The 22,170-nt window shown below is 38.1% G+C and overlaps 1 protein-coding gene across 1 annotated transcript in view; it reads right to left on the bottom strand.

Moving 5' to 3' along the window:
• LOC145988222 (melatonin receptor type 1B-B-like) overlaps nucleotides 1–20,734 on the bottom strand; it is a 96,466-nt gene extending 75,732 nt beyond the window's left edge. Inside the window, exon 1 of the mRNA XM_083123069.1 lies at nucleotides 20,609–20,734. The gene's annotated coding sequence lies outside the window, so the exon portion shown is untranslated. The remainder of the gene's footprint in view (nucleotides 1–20,608) is intronic.
• Nucleotides 20,735–22,170: the final 1,436 nt, after the last annotated feature.

Raw genomic sequence — 22,170 nt, forward strand, 5'->3', positions numbered from 1 at the left:
TCTACAATAGTTCAAAGCGAAAGAAAACCAGACAAAGATTTACTTGAATGCTCTAGAAGAAGCTTGGGCAACTCCCTTCCACTTGTGAAGGCCAGCGAGCGCTCCGTACGGTGCGAGGTTTCCGCCTGTTCACTACACCGCAAGGCCAGTAAGCATCGAGCAGGGTGATGGAGTTTATTCCGAATGCAAAAGTCGAAACTTCCATTTGATGAGCCGTAACATAAGTTGTTGCGGTTTCTTCTCCATAAGTAATGCATGGGATTCTGAAAATACTTATTAATCATATTTTTCAAGCATCGTGTCTAGCTTAATAATCAACTCGAAAATTCCGTCTTCTCTTGCAACGTGGGGAGAATTTCATACTCTCTTGTATAGTCCGTGTTATTTTTTCTTTTAGTTTTTTCATTTGGTTGTTTTTAGTGCGACACTGTCACTCTTCGCCTTAATTGGAAGTTTGGAAAATTCGATTTTTTTCGCGTCCTCCTGGAGTTCGAATTAAAGAGAGTTTACTGTATATTGTTCTTTTTACATTTCCATCCGTTGGACGCGCAAAGGCACCTCGTGGGCGTCCAGTGACAACAGCACAGGCGATTATGGTCGCCAAGGCAACGGGGCGACGATGCACACTGAGGCCACGCGTCAAAAGCGTCGGCGGTGTTGTCCAAAGTGAGGAAAGGGGGAGGGGATGCTAATAACTGCATTGTACTTGGGTGCTCGTATCAAGAATCTCCAACGATCAACCTCGCATCTCTTGTTTCCCCCCTTGTTCTTCTTTTGGCAAAGGTGACGTCGAGGAACCTTAATAACGTTAAAGACTGACGGTTTCATTTCAATATTAGGTTGGGAGCAGCGTGCGATGCACAAAGCAAGAACCCAATAAAACCTGCTGGAGGGATAAAAACAGATTTAACGCAACAAAGACTAGTTTGTGAATTAATCTGGCTTTTTCAATAGGGTTTACGGAAATTGTAATAAATGTCTTTAGGAATTCCGCTGCAGAGAGACTCATCACTCCCTGTCAGGTTAGTTCATATCTGAAGTTTATTCAGAGATCAGCTGAAAAGGTCGTCAGCTTTACTAAAGTATCATCCTTTCTTAATATTTTCTTCAGTGTTAGCTTCCACTCAGTATAACGTAGTGTTTAATTTTGCACAAAAGCATTGTGCAGAGAAAAATGCTCACGTAATTATTGATTGTTTATTTTTGTTATTTCGCGTCGCTTTTCTTCCAATCTTGGCTATTCGCGGCGATGAGTGATGATCAGATGAAATTGATGAAGGGACACTCACGAAAAGCACCCATGCCCAGGCAGGAATTCGAATTTGGCACCATTGACGTCGTGGCGCTCTATGCTAACCACTACGCCACGGAGGTAGGCTCATGTGATTACTAATTATAGAACATTTATCCCTTTTAAGTATGCTTTAGTAAAAACCCCATCGGCGTTACAAAAAAATTATCAGATGTTAATTAACTGCAGATCTGCGTCCTGAGATAATTTGAAAACCCACAAAAATAATATATGCAAATGTGGTAACCTAAAAGTTCGCTTCCTCAGTTGAAAATGTTTGTATTCATGAAATGGAACTTTACCTTTAACATAAAGTAGCCGCTGTAGCTCAGTCGTTAGGGCGTCTGGCTACTATGCGAGAGACCCGGGTTCGATCTCCGGCGGGGGAGAACCGGGACTTTTTCAACCTGTTCAAGCTGCTCCGGCGCCCACCCAGCGTCATATAAAGTGGGTACCTGGAGGAAACTCTTGGGGGTAAAGGCAGCCACATCAACCCCATCTTCGGCCGTGATCAAGAAAGTGTAAGGCCCTAACCCTACACCACTTATACGCCTTCATGGCGTTGTGCATTGCACAGGGGAGCACTTTATCTTTTTTATATTTAATATAAAAGTTAAGAAAACATTAATTTATTATTTTGCAATCGAATATTGACCATTGTATTGACCAGTGTAGAATGATAAATTTACTAATAATATCACTGAAATTATAAAGTTTCTAATATGTTCGCTAATTTACTTAATGGTTGATTAATTTTGTTTTAAGTGCACTTTATGCACAGTAAGGCTAATCGGGACTGGACCTACAGTTTAAAGTGGGATCTGAACCACTATGTGCCTCCACCGGCTATCGAACCCGGGACTTCTTGATTACAAGGCGACGACGCTGCCACTGCGCCATCGAGGAGGCAATTTGGTTAATGGCTAATTACAAATCTGAGACTCCTTTTCTGGAAAATGCCTGCATTAAATAGTTATATCCACTTCATGATAAGATTTCGAAATATCTTCTGCCGCTCGTGCTTCGAATCATGTCTTGATAATGTCTGTAATTGACTTACTTCTCATTTAATTTGAAATGTTGCGGAGGTGTAGTGAAAATCAATGTGCCTTGGCGCTATATCATCCCCTTTCATAAAATACGTATAGTTTTTGTTCTATAATTAGATATGTGATGTTTTAGTTTTGTCGATAACACCTAAAAGTTGATGAAAGCAATATGAAGTGTTTAAAATGAATTGGGTAGGTTAAGGAGGCTAGATTTCGGTGTTTCTGAATCACGAAATAACGCGAATTATGACATTTTTCAGAATAACTCTGAATTTTGCACTTTAACGTGAGAAACGCCGCAAAATGCATTATAAACTGGGGATAACACTTCTTCCATTGAAAGAGAACTACCTCAAGCGCTATTAGGTCTGTCATTTGTAGCCCAGCTGGTGATAGTTCCATTCAAGAGAGATTGTCACCCCTCATTTATTGCAGTTTGCCGCAGACATGACTGACAGTGTGTAACCTCGTCCTGAAATTGAATTCGCTCGGGAGGATATTCCCAGAAGGGAAATTTTGTGGAAGCAGGAAAATTTTCAGGGAGAAGCACCTATTGTGTTTCCAGGGGGGAGGCGTGTATGTGTGTGTGTACACAAAACGGAATTATGAGGTCGCAGAGGGATTTTTTTGGCATTGTTAGGGAAATGTGATGAGCATGATTGAATTCAAAGATCTGGATGTTATCATTCAATAAACATTTCATATTTAGTGTCTGATGAGATGAAATAGTTTTCCAAATGGAAGAAATTTGGTCATTTCCTACAAATATAAGCCATATTTTTTTTGTCATTAAAACGAAAATCTGTCTGAATTTTCCAGAACTAAAACAATGTGAAAATCTTAAGAATAGAAGGAACAGTACAAATGGATGTATAAATAACCGATTTTAAATTAATAACACCAAATTTTGCCCTAAACCGCGAAAAATAACACTGAATAGCAGTAAAATATACCATCAAAACTTAGGGGAAAATAAAATGAAACTTCACGTCCCTATCTATAATTGGTGGAATATATGTAACTGTCCATGGTAACCGTCATTATCTCATGTAATATTGTTCTGCCTTGTCAGTGTACCCATCATTGTTAATTTTATTCTTGTTTAGCACACAATTTGTTCATGTATTACAAATTACGGGCACCTATAGAGCATGGGCGTCGCCAAAACTTTTTGCAGGGGGGTTCAGGCAAATTATAAAAGTTGAATAGTAGGAAAACAATAAGTATTATTACCACTGTTATAAATATTATTATACAATAAAATAATAAATATTATGAACTAACAAAAATAAATTATATTCGAAATAATAATAATAATAATAATAATAATAATAATAATAATAATTATTATTATTATTATTATTATTATATAAATGGGGAGACTCTATCCACCAAACGAATGAAAAACAGAAGAACTATTTTCCATTATTTCTTTGCAGTTTATGCAGTTAGTATCTGAAATGCATTTTGATATTAACTTTTGCACGTCTCGTTCAAGAAAAGTCTTTAAATGTTAGGGGGAATTGTTTTTCACAATTTGTTGTGTGACCTCTCACCTACAACTGTAATTATTAGAATTTTAAAAACTGTGGAACCATTTGGTTTTTGGATGAAATGGTAGAATATAATCTTGTTGCTTTATTTTTCACTCAATGTTTTCGATCCAATGCATTTTTACTTTGATTATTCTGTTCGAATACTAACTAAATGAACTTTATTTCTGTTCTTAACGATAAGAGTAACTAACTTTCGACTTTCTTGTATCTATAAATGAATGATGTTAATTTCCAGTGGGGTCCGGTTTGGACTACGGTTTGGTGTGTAGACGGTCAAATTCCGGCTTACGTCTAAGGGTACTATAGTTCCTTAAATATGATGCCGTAAATTAAATTAGGAGACTTAGGTCCCTAAATAACTGTTAGGGAGAAAACAATGGCTGTGTCTGTTCTCCCTTCACTCAGATCAGGTCCATGTGAGCAGTGACGTCATACAGAGAGTAGGAACTGTAGAAGTTGCCGTATTTCAGCATATAATGGTCGCAGATATTATGCCATATTTTTTAAAAAAATTGGGTGCGACCATTATGTTAAGCTTTTTTTTTTAAATAAATGCCGGTATTACCAGTATTAAAATCATTTATTCTTAGTCTTTGGTGCAAGTCTAAGAACTTCCTCAGAAGCAGTGTAGAAGGCTCGCTCTTCTCCAAAAGCTAGAAACATTTGTTAAAACAGTGTCCCCACCTCCAAAGATGGATGATAAGCAGCTGGGAAGATTAAAGCGTTGTCTGAAGCTGAACTTGATATTAACGACTGGTGTTTAGAAGATCAGAAAATAGAAAGAGGAAAGACAAACAACAAAAGCACAACTTGGTAACAATTGGCAACGTTGGACAGTATAACCCAAACAAATAGGAAGGCCGTATTTATGAAGTTTTTGTTTTTCTTTGCAAACAAAAGAAAATACAATATTCCATACTGGATATGCTCTTGGAGTTTAGATCCATAAGCTCGAAGCAAATTAAGGAGAGAAATACATGAATTTCCTTGTCCACCATTCGCTGGAAAATAAGTCACATCGAAAGAGGTCACAGCAAAGAGGGACTTTAATTCCTTACACTATCGATCCTGACAGTATTTCAGTCAGTTTGTTACAAGCCAACTTGACACACTGAAACATGGCCTTAATTATTTTTGAAAGCTTCTTGGAACTTGCGCCCTTCTCTTCCAAGCAGTTGTCGAACGTAGTTGAAGTGTGGCTTCCTCGGGAGTGCGAGAGGAGGAGAAATTTAATTTCATTGACACTTCCCACCAGCCCTTCACGAAGGCGAGGTAGTTGTCGCGCCTTTTAATCAAGTCCTCCGAACACATAGTGTTTCAAATCTCACTGCAGGTCAACTCCAGATTAAGGTATACGTACAGTCACCTGCAATAAAAATGGAACACCTAGATCCTGAAATATTTGCTTCCCTTCATATCAAGGCGTTATGTGTGTTGCATAACTCGGTACAGCAGACCGTGAGGGCCAGGGCCTATCTACCGACTGCCTGTGGAGGTGGGAGATCATCCAACCTGTTAAGGGGTGACGTGTGGTCAGCACGACGAACCCCAGTCGTTGTTGTAGGTTTTCATGACCAGGTTACGCTATTCATTCGTAGACTATACGGCGATAAGTAGATTATAATAACAAATTTTCAGTGGCAAGTTCTACAACCGCCGTAGAGTTAGGCAGCACACATAATACCTTGCCGGGAAGCAAGTATTTCAAGATTTAGGTGTCCCATTTTTATTGCCGGTGACTGTACACAGAGTGGACTCAAACGAATAAACTTGCAGGAGCACACTTTGTCTCCAAAATCAGGGTGGTCATGACGTTCCCCTACTCAGAGCATTCTGGAGCTCGTTCGAAGCATCGGATTGCGTTGAAACTTGGTATAGAGACTATGGAGATCATGGGAAAGCGAATGCTGATAAAAAATGTTTAAATTTTCACCACCAGGTGAAAATGTGGCGCTTAAATAACACAAACCAGAAGTCAGACACGAAAAACTTTATTTTAAGTTTATGTCAGTACAGAAGTGTTCAATACGCAAGCCATCATTCCGAATGACCCTTTCGAGACGTAAGACAGCGTGATCATTGGTCGCTGGAAGCATTTCCTGGGATATTATTCACTGTTTACCAAATTTGAGCGCCATATTTTTGACCTGGTGGGGAAAATTAAACAATTTCTTTCCTCAGAATTCGCCATCTTCTCCATAGCCTCTATGCCAAATTTAACAGTAATCCGATGTTTTTAACGGCGGGCCCCAGAAGCCTCTGAGTAGGGGAACTTTAATTGTGACCACCCTGTATATCACGTTCAAGATTCCCTTATGTTTATTGTGCGTATCCTTTCATCAATATCATCATATTGATTGTTTTATGTTATTATTTTTGTCCTTATGTTCTGTTAATTCGTTCCAATGTAAAATGGCTGACGCTGTATAAAATAAATTATCACCCATATTTAGGTTCGCGACTGGCCAAAAGTGGCAGAAAATCGAAGAAAAATAAACAAAATCAACCAATGAAATCAATAAATAGCCTGTTGTGTTCTTTAACGTAAATAAAGAAATAAATAAAAAATAGAATAGGCGTTAGTAGCCTCTCACTTAGTACGACGAACCTTCTTTAAAATTATATTTCTTCGTTGCGTACTTTCAAGATTTAACTCAATATTTTTTGTCCCAAGTGCATTTAATACGCGTATTTATCTAAAATAGCTCATGAATGTTTTTTTATTACAATTATACAATACATTTTATTACAGTGTTATTTTCAGTTTAACGATAATCTGTGTATTTTAGGTTTTATATTATAATATAAATTAATTGTAATTAATATTATATCTATAATATTAATAATACCATAAAAATACGGCCACGTTTGATTTTTGTTATTTTAACTTCCTCTTTCTGCTAATTTTGGCTAATCACGACGATGAGAATCGGTGATGATATGATAAGATTGATGCAGGGTCAGTCACACAGAACATCTATGCCAAGGACGGAATTCGAATCAGTCACCCCTGTCTTCACAGCATGCTGTGCTAACCACTACTTCACGAAGGTTCTCACTGTCACTTATTCACCTCTCGCAAAGGGTGAATCATACATAATTTTTAAATCGCTTAACTTAGTAATTGGCCATTCATTTCTCTCTAATTTTCGCTACAAGTACCTTCAAAGCTGCAAGGATCCCTTCGCAGGGATGTCGACCCACTGGGGATCCGCGAACCACAGTTTAAGAACCGCTTGTCTATAGGAGATATTCTGTGCATTGAAGGTTCGGTTCTTCATCCTCATGTACCAATCCAAAACGATTGAATCTAATGATGGATGAATCGTACCTTTGCGATTGACTTAATGATAATACAGGGTGATTCACATGAAACTAACACGTTTTATTTCAACATGAATATATCGTATTATTCCATGTTAGTTTCAGATGATGCGGGACATCTGGAGATTCATAGAGAGTGCAACTGTACAGGGTTTGGTAGTTGTCGTCGCCATATTGCCTCAGTCGTCGAGAAGATGCAATACAGGATTTGAATGATATAGAGCTCCGTCAATAGTAATTTCAACAGGATGGCGCCACGTGCCATACATCAAATGAGTCCTTGGGCCTGATCCAAATTTCTTAGATGACCAGATAATTTCCTGAAACGTATGGGCACCAAGATCACCCGATTTAGCACGACATGCCAAACTATGCCTGCAGAAGAGCAAATTCAGCATGTAATGTAAAGGCTTGTAAACTCACATATCTGGACCATCCGTTCTGCCGTACTTGCAACGTTGTTTAAAGTGTTCGGCACATTCTTCTCGAGACGATGACATTGTTTTAGCCAATGTTTTTTGCTTTTTTTCGAAGAACAGGTCTTTTCCACTGTCTCTGAGGTAGTTTTTAAACCATCCATACCTTTGTTAATGTATTGTGTTTGTCCTATGCAGGTCCATTTACAACTTTCATGTTAACCCTTTCTCAAGGGCTTTTTACACACCTCTCCAAATTTTGAGGTAAGAGTTTTAGAAAAGGGTATTTTCCCCTGCATGCACTGAAGAGAGCAAAATGGCCATGCGTGCCGACGCACGTAAGAATTTTGAATCAATCAATCTATGCTGCATTTCATTTGTAATAACGTATTGCTAGCTTTATTCTTGTTCACATGCATTGATAATGAAATGCGCCAGTTTTATATGAATCACCCTGTATATTCGCTTCTACTTTGCAGCCTTTTACGGACATTGTGATGAATTGAGCATAGATTAATGCTCTACAAGGCGCATACATTTTGTAAAAGGGTTTCTTGGTTCTCTCAATTGGTTGAGATTTCTCTCTGCCTGTAAAATCTAGAGAAGCAGAGCTCTTCTGTGGCAGGGGCAATTTGTCAGCAATGAACAGTAGCCGAGTGGTGGTCTCGTTTCTTCACTTTCGGGAGCCAATGAGAGCTCGGATCGATTGGGCGAGTCATTCCGTCAAGAATCGTAGGTTGTAGACGATAGCTTAGCAACAGGCACTTTTTTCAAGTAGCCAACTTTCTTAATTTGGTCGCTGCCGTAGTTATTGGACGTAGTACGAAGGGGAACAAGGGCGTAGCTTTAAAATGAGCAGTTTCTGGAGCGTAAATGTATATACATACACACACACGCCCTATATATATATATATATATATATATATATATATATATATATATATATATATATATATATATAATACAAGAGTATTATTAGAATAATTAAATCAAGAAGACTTAGGTGGGCAGGCCATGTGGCACGATTGGGAGAGGAAAAAGGAGTTTACAGGATTCTTGATGGGAAACCTGATGGTAAGAGACCTGTAGGAAGGGGAAGGTCAAGACGAAGATGGAGGGACAACGTTGAGATAGACCTAAAGGAAATCGGTAGGGAGGGAAAAGAGTATATAGATCTTGCTCAAGATAGGGACAGATGGAAGGCCTGTGTTGCTGCAGCCATGAACCATGGGGTTTAAGAAGGCTAGAGAGTAGAGATTACAAGAGTCAAATCAAAAACCTTAAAAGTCCAATAAACATTTTTGGGCAGACTGTAAAGAGTTCAAATTTACATGAGGTATCAACTGTTATTTACAAAACGACCTAAGGTTGCACCACTAGTCAAGTAAGCTTGAAAACGCCATTTTTGTTATTTTGATCACACCTCCTGCACACACTTGCACCAATGAAGAAGAGTGGTTTCTTGCCCTCTGTCAGCCTAAAACTTAGAGAAATTTCTCGGCAAATGAATATTCATTATCTCTAATCATGCTTACCATACCAGTAAGTTTACTAATGGGTAAGAAAGTTCGACAATAGCCTCAGTTCGCAGGCAGATGGGTGGAAAGGTCTTTGCAGTGGCTCATAAGTGACTGCACGTGGACCTCAAAGATTTATTCTTGTTAAAGGAAACAGGCACTAACTCAAAGACGAAATATATGTAGATCAGCAATTGGTCTGTGCTAGAATGTAGCAAACTTGTGCAACCCTACCTACAGAAATCTACTAGATAAGAAACAAAAACAAATGAAGGTTTTAATTTGACTCTCCCTTATATACATGCCAGGCACGTATCTAGAAATATGTTTCGGGGGGGAGGGGGGTCCGAACCAAATGTCTCAGGAATAGTAGTAGTAATAATAATAATAGTAATAATAATAGTAATAATTATAATAATGTTTAATTTAAAATAATTATATTAAATCAAATTAATACTAATTACAATACATAAATTAATATTATATTATTATTGCACGAATAGATAAAAAGACAATAAGAATAGAGATATAACAGCGCATGTTCATTACGTAGCTTACCTGTAGTTAAGATCGGAATAATTTACATAAAAACAAGTGACCTGGCAATGAAGTTAATGTCAAATAGATGAATATTTATTGTATAACAAAAATGATGTTATATGTAGTTGGAGAAATATAAGTTTCTGATTAATATGATCACAATATAATTCTTGACTTCTAAAAAGTTCAGAGGAAATTAATAACCATCGATTATGCAACAAATGCTAATACTTTCATTACTTACTTAATTTTAGTACTTCATAAGTCTTTCGGGGGGAGTCCGGACCCCTCGGACCCCCCTAAGTACGTCCTTCATACATGAATACGTACATACATACACGTACTGCTCTGCCGACCTCCGTGAAGGAATGTTTAGCACAGCACGATATGATGCCAGGGGTCCCAGGTTCGAATCCAGGCCTAGGTATGTGTGTTCTTTGTAAGTGCCCCTTCATCAATTTCATCATATCACTCATCCTTATCTTCAATTAGCCAAAAGCGTCCGAAAATTGAAATAAAATAAATTGAATCAATCAATCAACCAATAAGTACCACATTAAATAAAAATAAACACACATTACATTTCTCAGACAGTAAAAATGGCAAGAACGAATATTTCGGTATGGTAATGTTCTAGGGGACGGACCAAAATATTTTTTTTGGGGGGGGGGGAAAGAGACGTTTTCGAATTTTCTTCTCCTACTTATAATTACTTGAGTGTCCGGGGCTACCACCCATTCGGCAGCCCGTAGCTACGGCTCTGGTCCTCAGAGATATCTAGATACTACAAAAACTTCAGTTAGAAAGCTTTAAATTTACGTAGTTATCGCAGCCACAATATTAGAGTGCGCGTCAAATCTCCTGTATATGGCCTTGAACGGCTGAACAGCACGAGCGAATCACAGACGTGCGGCGTTGCCTAATTCGTAACAAGGCGTTTCGCTCAACCACGCTGTCTCTTGTCCGTGCGAGATTTCGACATGGCTCCGCTGCAGTGCGCTGCTATTGGCTATCGCTATATCCAGGAAATTTGACGCGCACTCTAGTGATTAGCTTCCACTTACCGCCCTCGTCCCAACACTACATATTTTAGTGCACTTAGTACCACATTATAGCGCAACTAATACAGTAACTGTGAATTTATTTTAAGTTCTTTAAGGCGAGGAGATACAATTACGCACCAATTGTGCATTTATTTCAGTATCTCCCGAATGGGCACTGCTACTAAAACAAACCCTGGGTGTATCCAAGAGTATGAATTTCTCTCCATGTTGCAAGTGCAAACATTTTGTTATGTTGATTATTAAGCTGGACACGATGTTTGAATAATATGATGAATAATAATTTTCGGAATCCCATGTATTCCTTATGGGGAATCAACTTCAACATGAAGTTACGGCTAATCAAATGGAAGTTTCGACTTTTCCGCTGGTGAAATTCATCTTCAAACTGCCTTCTTCTCGTTTGACATCTCTTTCTATTCCATCGGAAGTTTTATATTCACAAGAGAACGAATCAAATCATACTCCCATATGATCAATGCTTTTTCCCTTGCCTCCTGGCAGTGTTGCCAAACCTGATGGGCATAAAATAACTAAATTTTACCTTAAATGGAGTTAAAACTGACTCTCATGGTGCTAGATTTACGATGGCTGGATAAAGTGCCTTCTAGGGTAATGTTAGTTGTCAAAGGGGTGGGGCACTGCTATTATCGTTAACTCTAAATTGATGACAATTTATTCGTAGTTTTCAACATCTAGATCCGGCGGCATCGCCCATCAATAATACACCGATGGTGGTATGAAATCGAAAGTAAAGAATTCCCTGACGACAATATTATGTCAATTTCACGTCTAACATTGCGCTATAAAGAAGCAGCTGGGGAGATAAGAGAGAGTGGGGCGACGCAGCCAATATAACAATGGGTCATTCCACGTCAAATCATCCAGGCCATGTCACCCACCATCTCCGATTTTGATGAAATTCGGTATACTTATAGAACATTTGATGCTAATTACAAAAATGACAACTTTTTTGAGATTGGTCAAGGGGTTCAGAAATTACGCGATTTTAAAAATCTCCGTGTACGCCACATGGGGCTCCACTTTGAATGACACGCATTAGGTTATAAATTATAGTATCTTCCCTCACGTTTGCCGTAGAAACTTCAAGTTTGATTTCTTTTGCTCAGGATAGTGTAAGCTTTGATTTAAATAAGGTTTCTGATCAGTGTATCAATAATCATGTATTTTATGTATAGTTTCATGCATTTTTTTAGAAAAATAAATGACTAACTTCAAGAGCGAATTTCGTGCAATGCCCTCCCTTCAATTTGACCCAAAATTTTATATACAGGTAGCTGAGAGTGGGTACTAATGCTTCATGGAAAAATTGGGATGGGCGGTTCAGAGACAGGGTGATAAAAAAATCATTTGCATTAAAAGTTAATCTTATTAAAAATACTTACGTGTTTAGCACAAAGTCTGAAGTACAATATGTTTTGAGGTATAATATTCAAAATTTCTGTTCACTATGTGTGAAGGCAAGCATAGGCGTAACCTGGTGGGGGCAAAGGAAATCATTTTCCCTATCTAACATTTATAGATTAATTAAAACCTACAAATAATAATTGCAGGTGAACCCCGATTTCAAGTTCCTCGATTTTACATTTCCCTGCATTTTACATTCAATATTCGTGGTCCCAACATAGCAAATTTTCCTCGGTTTTACATTTTCTCACATTCTAAGTTTTTTCAGCTTTGTCCCCTGAACAACGTAAAATCGAAGTTCCACTCTGTCTAAGTTAGTTTCAACTGTCTTCATTTTTTTAAAAATATTATAATCATAGTCATTAGCATTCCCAAGCTTAGCAAATTTTCTTCGAGAACATTCTTCTTCTTGTGCATTTTGTCTCAATATGGATTTTTTTTATACTCTTCACGGAGATACGTAATATGAAGTAAGAATTAATAATACACATTTGTCCTTATTGAAGTTTTTCCAAATGGAGCTTTTCTTGCCACATACCAGAGAAAATCTCCTTGTGATGGGGTGGTTGGAACACTTAGAAGACTTGTATAGACATCAACAGTATCAAGTAACAAGTTCAGCAATGAAGTACCAATTCCATAGAAATAGTATTAGAGTCATACATTTCTTATTAATCACGTAAGGTGAAATGATAACAACCTGCAGTACAATGTGTCAGCGATTGCAAAGTACTATACAACAGCACCAGGAAGATTAAGTATGCACTGTTTTGAACTTAGGTTACAGGTTATTTACAGTGTTCGGTAAGTTACTTTTTACAAGTAACCGAGTTTCAGTTACTCATTTAAAAAGTAACTCTGTTACAGTTACTGGTACTTTGAAAGTAACTGAGTTACTTTACAGTTAGTGTAAAAGAAACTTACAGTTAATGATCATTGATTTGTGTAAAAGTTACAAATTGTGTTTCTAGTACATAATGCGTATGTCTTCATAAACCTACAGTACTACTGCAAATACATGATGAAACACGGAATCAACTTTGCTTGAACGATTTTAATTAAGAAATCATTTGAATGCTGACCACGGTATTTTGAATATGGTGTCATTGATTCCACTTGCACCTATTTCTTTCTCCTCCATTCCAAGTTCAACAAAATCTAAAGATCCACTCCTTCAACGATGACTGTTTCCTAGCTCGACAGTCCACCTAAAACACTGAAGTTTTCACATACAAGTAGATATAAATTGAAGTAAAGCGTGGATGAAGTTAGCATGCAACAAAGCATAGCTTCCTTGACAGGCCAGCAATTCCAAGAAAATCCTTTTACGTAGCATCCAGAGAAGGTACAGATATATTTTTTTTTACAGTTCGGAACAGAAAATGTGAACGGCACAATTTATAGTGCATGAAATTTTGGCAATGCATAGAATACAATCGAGTAAGTATTTTTCGGTACTATCTTCTTGGGCGTATCTTGGGAACTTGGGAACTATATTTGGTTAAGAGAATCAAAGTTTTCAGTCCCATAAAAATAGTGTCAAACATTATTTGCTAAATACATTTGAAAAATCACAATAATTACTCTTTTTTTTGTTTGTTCCTAAAGTGCCAGGAGGTTCACAAAATATATTTAACTTGTAGGTTTTAATTAATCTATAAATTTTAGATAGGGAAAATGATTCCTTTTGCCACCATCAGGTTACGCCTATGCTTGCCTTCACACATAGTAAACAGAAATTTTGAATATTATACCTCAAAACATATTGTACTTCAGACTTTGTGCTAAATACATAAGTATTTTTAATAAGATTAACTTTTAATGCAAATGATTTTTTTATCACCCTGTCTCTAAACCGCCCATCCCAATTTTTCCATGAAGCATTAGTACCCACTCTCAGCTACCTGTATATAAAATTTTGGGTCAAATTGAAGGGGGGGGCATTGCACGAAATTCGCTCTTGAAGTTAGTCATTTATTTTTCTAAAAAAATGCATGAAACTATACATAAAATACATGATTATTGATACACTGATCAGAAACCTTATTTAAATCAAAGCTTACACTATCCTGAGCAAAAGAAATCAAACTTGAAGTTTCTACGGCAAACGTGAGGGAAGATACTATAATTTATAACCTAATGCGTGTCATTCAAAGTGGAGCCGCATGTGGCGTACACGGAGATTTTTATAATCGCGTAATTTCTGAACCCCTTGACCAATCTCAAAAAAGTTGTCATTTTTGTAATTAGCATCAAATGTTCTATAAGTATACCGAATTTCATCAAAATCGGAGATGGTGGGTGACATTTTCACAAAATTCTGGATGATTTGACATGGAATGACCCCAATATCACGTCACGTGCAGAATGTATAATTATGACGAAAGGTGGTCTATGTGGGTCGGAACCAGAAATGGCATCATAGTGGGGCACGGGGGGGGGGGGGTCCCAGTTCACAGCCGAACGAGTGCACGAAAGATTGATTGATTGATTTAGTTTATTTAACTTCGCGTTTTGTGCCTCTTGGCTAATTTGTGAAGATGGGGATGAGTGATGTAATTGATGAATGGACATTCGCAAACAATCAAGCCCGAGCGGGATTCGAACCCGGGACCCTTGGCGTCACAGCGCGATGTGCTAACCACTCGGCCACAGGGTCCGGCTAGAGTGCACGAAAGAGCCAGATCTGGCTCCAAGAGAGCTAAGTTGGCACACTGCCATGGACGGAAGGGCTTGGGAAGACTCCCGTGGATATTGTATCGCATGCCCTTAAGGGTCCAGACAAGAATTTGGGTATGGTAGAAAGAATTTAAACAAACTTTGCTGGATGCCTCAAGGTACTGTTGATAAAAAGAAAACGGTTCCTGTTACGAAGATTTTAAACAGCCTCTTAAGCATAGTACAAAACTTCAAAAAGATTAGGAACCAAAAATTTCGCAGTGCGTTTTGTTCATTAGTAAAACTTTTATCAGAAGAGATTGAAATGGTCAAAACCGATACAAAGTCTATAAAATATAAAATGGGACAAAACGCAAAAGATTGGAGATTAGTAAGAGCATACACTCAATTGGAATTAGGAAATATAGCCGGCTCATCAACTGATCCAGCACGGCTTAAACCCTGAAATGGATCTTCCTCCAGGTAAAATCGGGATTTTACCGTCATATTGAAATACGTAGACAGATTATTCTTGAATAAATACAATACCTGTTATTCGTTAATTTATAATTCTGGCATATCATTTGACTAATGTATAACACAACTAACTACAATATCTGCTTTCCTCACTCAAAGGTACAAGAGACGCATTTCAAAACCTTTATAAGAATTTAAAGGTTAGATTACACAAAACATTAATTTTGCATGAGTTTTTTTCTCATTTGGATGTGGAATGTGCTTCCCTACTGCAAAATAGGAACACGAATCAAGAAGTGTTAAATATAAAAGCTTTAATATAATATTTGGTTCTAAAATAGAAGGAACAGGTAAGTGGGGAACGTTATATGAATGTGAACTTGCATAATTTACATCCATGACGAAATATTAGAATATAGGAAGACGTAGTCCGTTAATTCATGCATGTGTGCAGATGAGTTTACGGAAGACTTGTTAGCCGATCCTTGTCGTCGCGATTAACCACAATTTGAAGAAATGCGACGCTAAATAACAAAAATAACAAAGAGTGGTGGTGGAGTTCTTAGCACAGCGAGCTACGACCCCAGGGGTCCCAGGTTCGATCCCGGCCTGGGCGATCTTTTCAAGTGCCCCTTCACGAAATTTAATTAATTATCACTCATCCTCATCGTCGCGATTATCCAAAAGTGAAAGAAAAGCAACGCTAAATAACAAAAGTCGAATCAAATCCTTGTTAGGAAGTAATGGCGGTAAAATTGATTGATTGAATTGTTGTTTTAAGTCAACTTTGTGCACAGAAAGGCTAATCGGGACTGGACCTACAGTTTAAAGTGGGATCCGAACCACTGTGCCATGTGCCTCCGCCGGGTATCGAACCCGGGACCCCTTGATTTCAAGGCGATGACGCTACCACTGCGCCACCGGGGAGGTCATAATGGCGGTAAAAGAACAGAAAGAAGATAAACATTAACCTGAAGGATATTGACTAGGGTGGTCAGTGGCGGATCTACAAATTTTGGGCCTTCCAGAAAAATACTACTGAAGGCCCCTTTCTATATAAAATGCACGTACTTGTGAAAGGAGATGTCAAAGCTTTTGCTGTTATTCAGTTCCTTCTGTGTATGTGTGCGTTTGTGTGATTTGATTTTTGTTAGCGTCGCTTTTCTATGGAAGGAACACTCACATAGAATATCCATACCCAGGTCAGATTCAAGCTCGGTACCCCCGTCGTAGCTATGCTAACTGCGCCACATAAGTCGGCATAACTCTGGAGAGCTAGGTAGAATTGTATTGTCCTTTTCATACAGGAGTTTTGCAATATATTGTACAGATGAAACTTTTTGATAAATCACTTTTCAGAGCTGTTTAAAGGGACAACAATTAAGCTGGACCATTATCAGTTTCATAATGTTTTAGTAATTGCTCTGCTTTTGCTATCCGTTGGGTTGGGTATGCAGTTGTGGTTAGGTAAGTAAATGAGGTTTGAGGGCCCCCAGAGTAAGTAATAATTTCGTCATATCCACGCGATTTTCGTCTCTTCCTCCGCCGTCTTGGACTTCTATGTAGTAAGACCCGTCTCACCTCTTAACTCATCAGTGGGGGATCCAGAAATTACAATTGGGAGGGGCAAATTTCAGTAGAGTTCCTCACCTCACCAAGAATCATTTCTAATCTACACTTGAACTGTTTTATATGAACAATATATCACACTCGAAAGAGGAATCAATTGGTCCAGAGATTATAGTATTGTTTTGCATGCAAAGATAGGAAGGGACTCTGTTTGATTGATTTGGTTCATTTTACTTCGCTTTTCTGCCACTCTTGGCTAATCACGAAGATGAGCATGAAATTGATGACGGAACACTCACAAAGAACACTCATTCCCAGGCCGGGATTCGAACGCGGGATCCCAAGTAGATGGTCATTATAGTGTATGTTGTTATCATAATTCCTCCTATTGCCACCGTAAACTGGTCGACTAGATATGAGGAATAAAGTGAATGAACAAATAAAGCAAGAACCTATTCTCTCAAGGGGTTCTCATTCGATCCCCCTTTTAACGCATATTGCAAGTTCGGATCAACATTTAAACTCTAAGTGCAGTTCCGATTAGCGTGCCTTGAACACAAAGCTGACTTAAATCAAACTTTAAAAAATATTATCTAGCCTGTTAAACTTTGTGATAAAAGACAGAATATTTGAGTTTTAAAAAATATTAGGCATAATATATCCAAAAGCCTGGTAGTTGGGAGGGGCGATCGCCCCTATCGCCTTCCCCGTGGGTCCGCACCTGTAAGTCATATGTACGCACAGTAGAATCTCTACTCCTAGCTCCGCACCACGCTGCCGTTATAAAGAAATGAATGTTCAGTTAGTGGTATGGAGCACTTGAAAGAAGATATTAACCGAAAGCTACTGTATCTTAACCAACATAAAATGAACAACAAATCCTTTCGCCTTACAATGTTGCAGTGGCCTTTTCTTCTTTGCTCTGCGGTGCTGGACAAATTACTACGTTTATTGTTTTACATGCACATATTTGAGTATGTAAAGGGCATGGTAAGGGTCCCCTAACGGCTTGTTCATCAACCGCCCCCCCCCCCCGTTCACTATGGGGTTTCGTGGTTTGTAGATCCGGCACTAAGGTTGGTCAAGATTGAAATGGTTTTGACTAAGGTAGGGACGCATGAAAAATGTATGTTGATGTGGAAATATATATTCTGATATGTTAATGCCAAGTGGTCTATTAATTTGAAATATTTTGGAGAATATTCGGTACTACTTTACTATACCAGAGACACCTATCAATGATTTATTTTGCAATTTTTTACATTGCTAACGTACTATTCTGCATTGCGGAACATTTATTTAGGTGAAATAATGAATTTCTAACGAAAATAATGTCTATTTCTTACATTAACGAGTACTTACTTTTGTTCCTTATTTCCCACAAACCATCCACGGTGAGCCCCAAAAACCATTGACATTAGCCCAAAAATTCACGATAGCCCCACAAACCATCCCGGGGACGAGGTATGCCTACTAGGTTAGGTTAGGCCTGTTAGGTTAGGTTCCATTAGCACTCCTTTCGTTCAATTTAGCATATACGGACAATACGGAGCTTATTGTGCTCTCGTGCAGAAAGCAAATGGCGGCAGCAGCAATAACGCGTCGGAAATAGATTTTCGTATAAAACCACATGCATTCGCATTAAAATGGATCAAAACTACATTCCCGAACATCAACAACGCTACAGAAAATGATTTGCGTAAGTACTTTCTCCTGTAAATTTGAAGAAATCCGTCTCTAGTATAGTAAAGTGTTACCGAATATTCCACGAAAGTTACATACATATATATTTTCACATATCTAACTTTCCGAGTCTAAAGTGTCAAAACTACATTGAAAATATATTGACTAGTTATTGTTCGTGTATAATTGGCCCGGCAGGCAGCCGCTTTATTCGTAGGTCCTAGGAACAGTGCCTCTTTTGTCTTCAAACCGTATGCTTGTAGGTATAATTAAACATAATATTTCCCGAACATGGCGTTGACAAACTACCTACAAGACAATTTACACCACTGAGGAGCTTTCCTTTACGTTTATCTGATGTTGTATGTTCGTAGGTTCTCAGATTTTAGGCCCTTGGTTGGAAACCTTCGTATTCTTGGACTAACTATGTAGGTTGAAAGTAGTTCCGTAGTTTTTAAAGCTTCTACGTAAAGGCTGGTTGCCAGGAAGAAAAACATCCGTTTGTACGTACACGCTGCTTTCTCGCGCCATTTAAAATTCCTTTCCTCGTTGTTCCCACCTGTTGAAAGGAGTTTCGTGACGCTTCAACCCGAATTCTCAGCAGCTATATTTGCCTTTCTCCACCAGCGTGGAGTACATGTGAAAATATTCCGTTCTTAAGTCGTTTCTTGTTCTGTTTTGCGTTCAGTCAAAAAGTATACGTTTTCTCAGCAAAAACATTATGTTGTTTGACACGTTCTTTAGTCAAAAGAACATGATTTAACTAAAAGAGCAAATAATAAGTTCACATGAAAGACTCGAAAGCATTCGCGTGATGCCTCTCAGGTATGGGTAATATCTCTCTGTTAGTTCGTCAAATAAAAATCAAAGTTAAGTTTGCACTAAGAAAAAGGAAGTCTATTTTACTTTGCAAACTAAATACTTATATACCTAACATAAAATCCATTTCACTCAAAGAAATTAAACTATAATTCAACTTGATCACTCTATTCAAAAACCGAGCCCGAACTCTCAAAGTCAAGACAAAACACACTCGTAATTGCCACGGCAACAGCTCTTAACAAGATAAGTATATACAGGTTAGTCACTATCCTGACATTATCAGTGATAGGTAAATTACAAAAATTAAGATTAAAGTTCAATAAACATTTGTACAAGAGAAAATATAATTAATAACAATAAATATTAGTGCAATGGGAAAGGACGTGTCATGTTACATATGGTCTGATAATTGGTTAAGTGGTACGCTAAACTAAACTCGAAAGAGATGAGGGCATTTTATATATGAATGAATGAATTCAAATTTTGGGATGCGTCCGCACATATGGCCATTTTGCACCTTTGAAAGTATACGAGGAAAAATTCTCTTACCTAAAATCCTAACCTTAAAGGTATGAAAAGGCGTGTAAAGAGCCCCTTGAGAAAAGTTACAAGTGCAAGGTTATAAAGGGACCTTCACAGGACTTATACAACAACAACACATTAATAAGGTAAGGGGAGACTAAAACGTCCTCAGAAACAATGTAAGAGGCCCGCTCTGCTCATAAAGCCACAATCATTTGTTAAACAAGTGCCATTATCTTACAGGTAGTTTCCTATTCAAGCTTAACATAATAAATACCATTTCGAGTTTAATTTCTATACTTTTCAAACACTTCCGAACATCGTTGGGAAAATTAGAAGTTCTTCTGAAGAAAAGAAAATCGACTCCTTGAATAAGAATATGCCGAGAGATGATAAGGTCGTTTAGTGATATGCTGTTGTTGTCGTTATTTCATTAATTTCGTTACGCACACAGATCCACTAGGCATCTAAAACATGTTGCGAGAACATATGTTTCATGTCATTTGAGATTATTCTAAAACGAAATACATTTATCTGTTACTTGGACACTACCATGTCTTTAAGCTGATTTGATTTCGGTTCAAGCTTGGAGGAAAGAACATGACCCAACGCGTTGTTGAAGTTTTAGTAGCCCTTGACACTTGACACCAAGGGAGAATGGAACGCACTAGTAACAACTGCCAAGGAGTACTTACCTATTTAGGCGGAGGGCGTCCACAGGGCTTACTGCTTTGCTGTGCACGTGCCAAGCCCGCGAAATGGTAGAAAATAATTATGGACGAAGATGACAAGGAACGCAACGGAAAGTGAAGGTCCTTCTCCCAGCGGTGGACGGGAGCGACTGATGGCCACCGCCTCTGCGCACAATGGACAGCGCAATGAGCGAGGGGAGTCTTGAAATCGTCCTCATACGCGGAAGTTGGAGTGTGCGAAAACGGATTTCACGCACATCAGCACCGAACGATATTTCTTTCGTCTGCCATTTGTTGCTTGTAAGCAGGGTGCGAATTTTTTGAGTACTTATGGGGGGAGGAAGATATTAATCTTCACACATGCACAGACACACCCTGAATTGTACGTATGTGTATGTGTGTATGTATATATAGGTAGGATACACATATTTATAATGTTATTAAGGCCTCCCCGATGGCGCAGTGGTAGCGTCGTTGCCTTGTAATCAAGGGGTCCCGGGGTTTGATTCCCGGTTGAGGCACATAGTGGCTCGGATCCCACTTTAAACTGTAGGTCCAGTCCCGATTAGCCTTACTGTACATAAAATGGACTTAAAACACCAAATCAATCAATAAATCAATAATGTTATTAAATATAAAAGTACATTATTAAATATTTACAAATACATTTATTACTATTAAATACACATAAGGGAATTAACGTGTTACTTATATATATATCCGATGCTTATATAGTAGCCAACTAATTCTTTTACTAACTGGTTAAAAGATTCAATAAATTACAAAATAATTGAAATGGTTTTGTAAATTTATTAGATTACATAGTTATATGTGCTTTACTTCTATTGTGCGTATATTGTTATTGGTGCAGATCTGTTAATCATCTCTTTACAGAGAGAGAGAGAGAGAGGAGAGAGAGAGAGAGAGAGAGAGAGAGAGAGCATGCAACACTCACAACCACATCACTATGTGTGTGTTTTCGACATTATTATTAGTAAAGTATATTTCAAGCCAAAACTAATGCTTATTATTACTAATGCAAATTTGAACACACAAATATGCGAGCACATACAGTGTTTTTTTCTGGGAAGAAAGGTTCCGGTATTCTTCAAATTTGTTTGTTATTGCATAATTTGATTTAAATTTTGTTATTAAGCCTCACTTTTCTGCTTCCTTTGACTAATCGCGGCGATGAGAATGAGTGATGATATGAAGTTGATGACGGGATACATACAAAGAACATTCATACGCAGGCCGGGATTTTGTCTAAGCGAGATTTAACACCGAACCGACTAGCGACAGGAGACACGCGACGAGCGACACGAGAGTTTCACACCGAAGCGACACGCGGCAAGCGACACTTATTTCTCTGCTTAGTCCGCATGATGGTATCGGGAGATTATATCGATATAATTGCACTAATCAATTTATTAGTCACCAGGAGAAAAGATAAGAAGACACATTGGTATATGTAAATCATGTTGTAAAATTTGTGCAAGTTATTGAAACTCGGAAGAGGCATGTTGTCGATGAGAAAATGAATGAACCATGTGGATTGACCTCAA

Source organism: Lepisma saccharinum, chromosome 5 (assembly GCF_977018435.1).
Source record: "Lepisma saccharinum chromosome 5, izLepSacc3.1, whole genome shotgun sequence".
Taxonomy (NCBI): Eukaryota; Metazoa; Arthropoda; class Insecta; order Zygentoma; family Lepismatidae; genus Lepisma; species Lepisma saccharinum.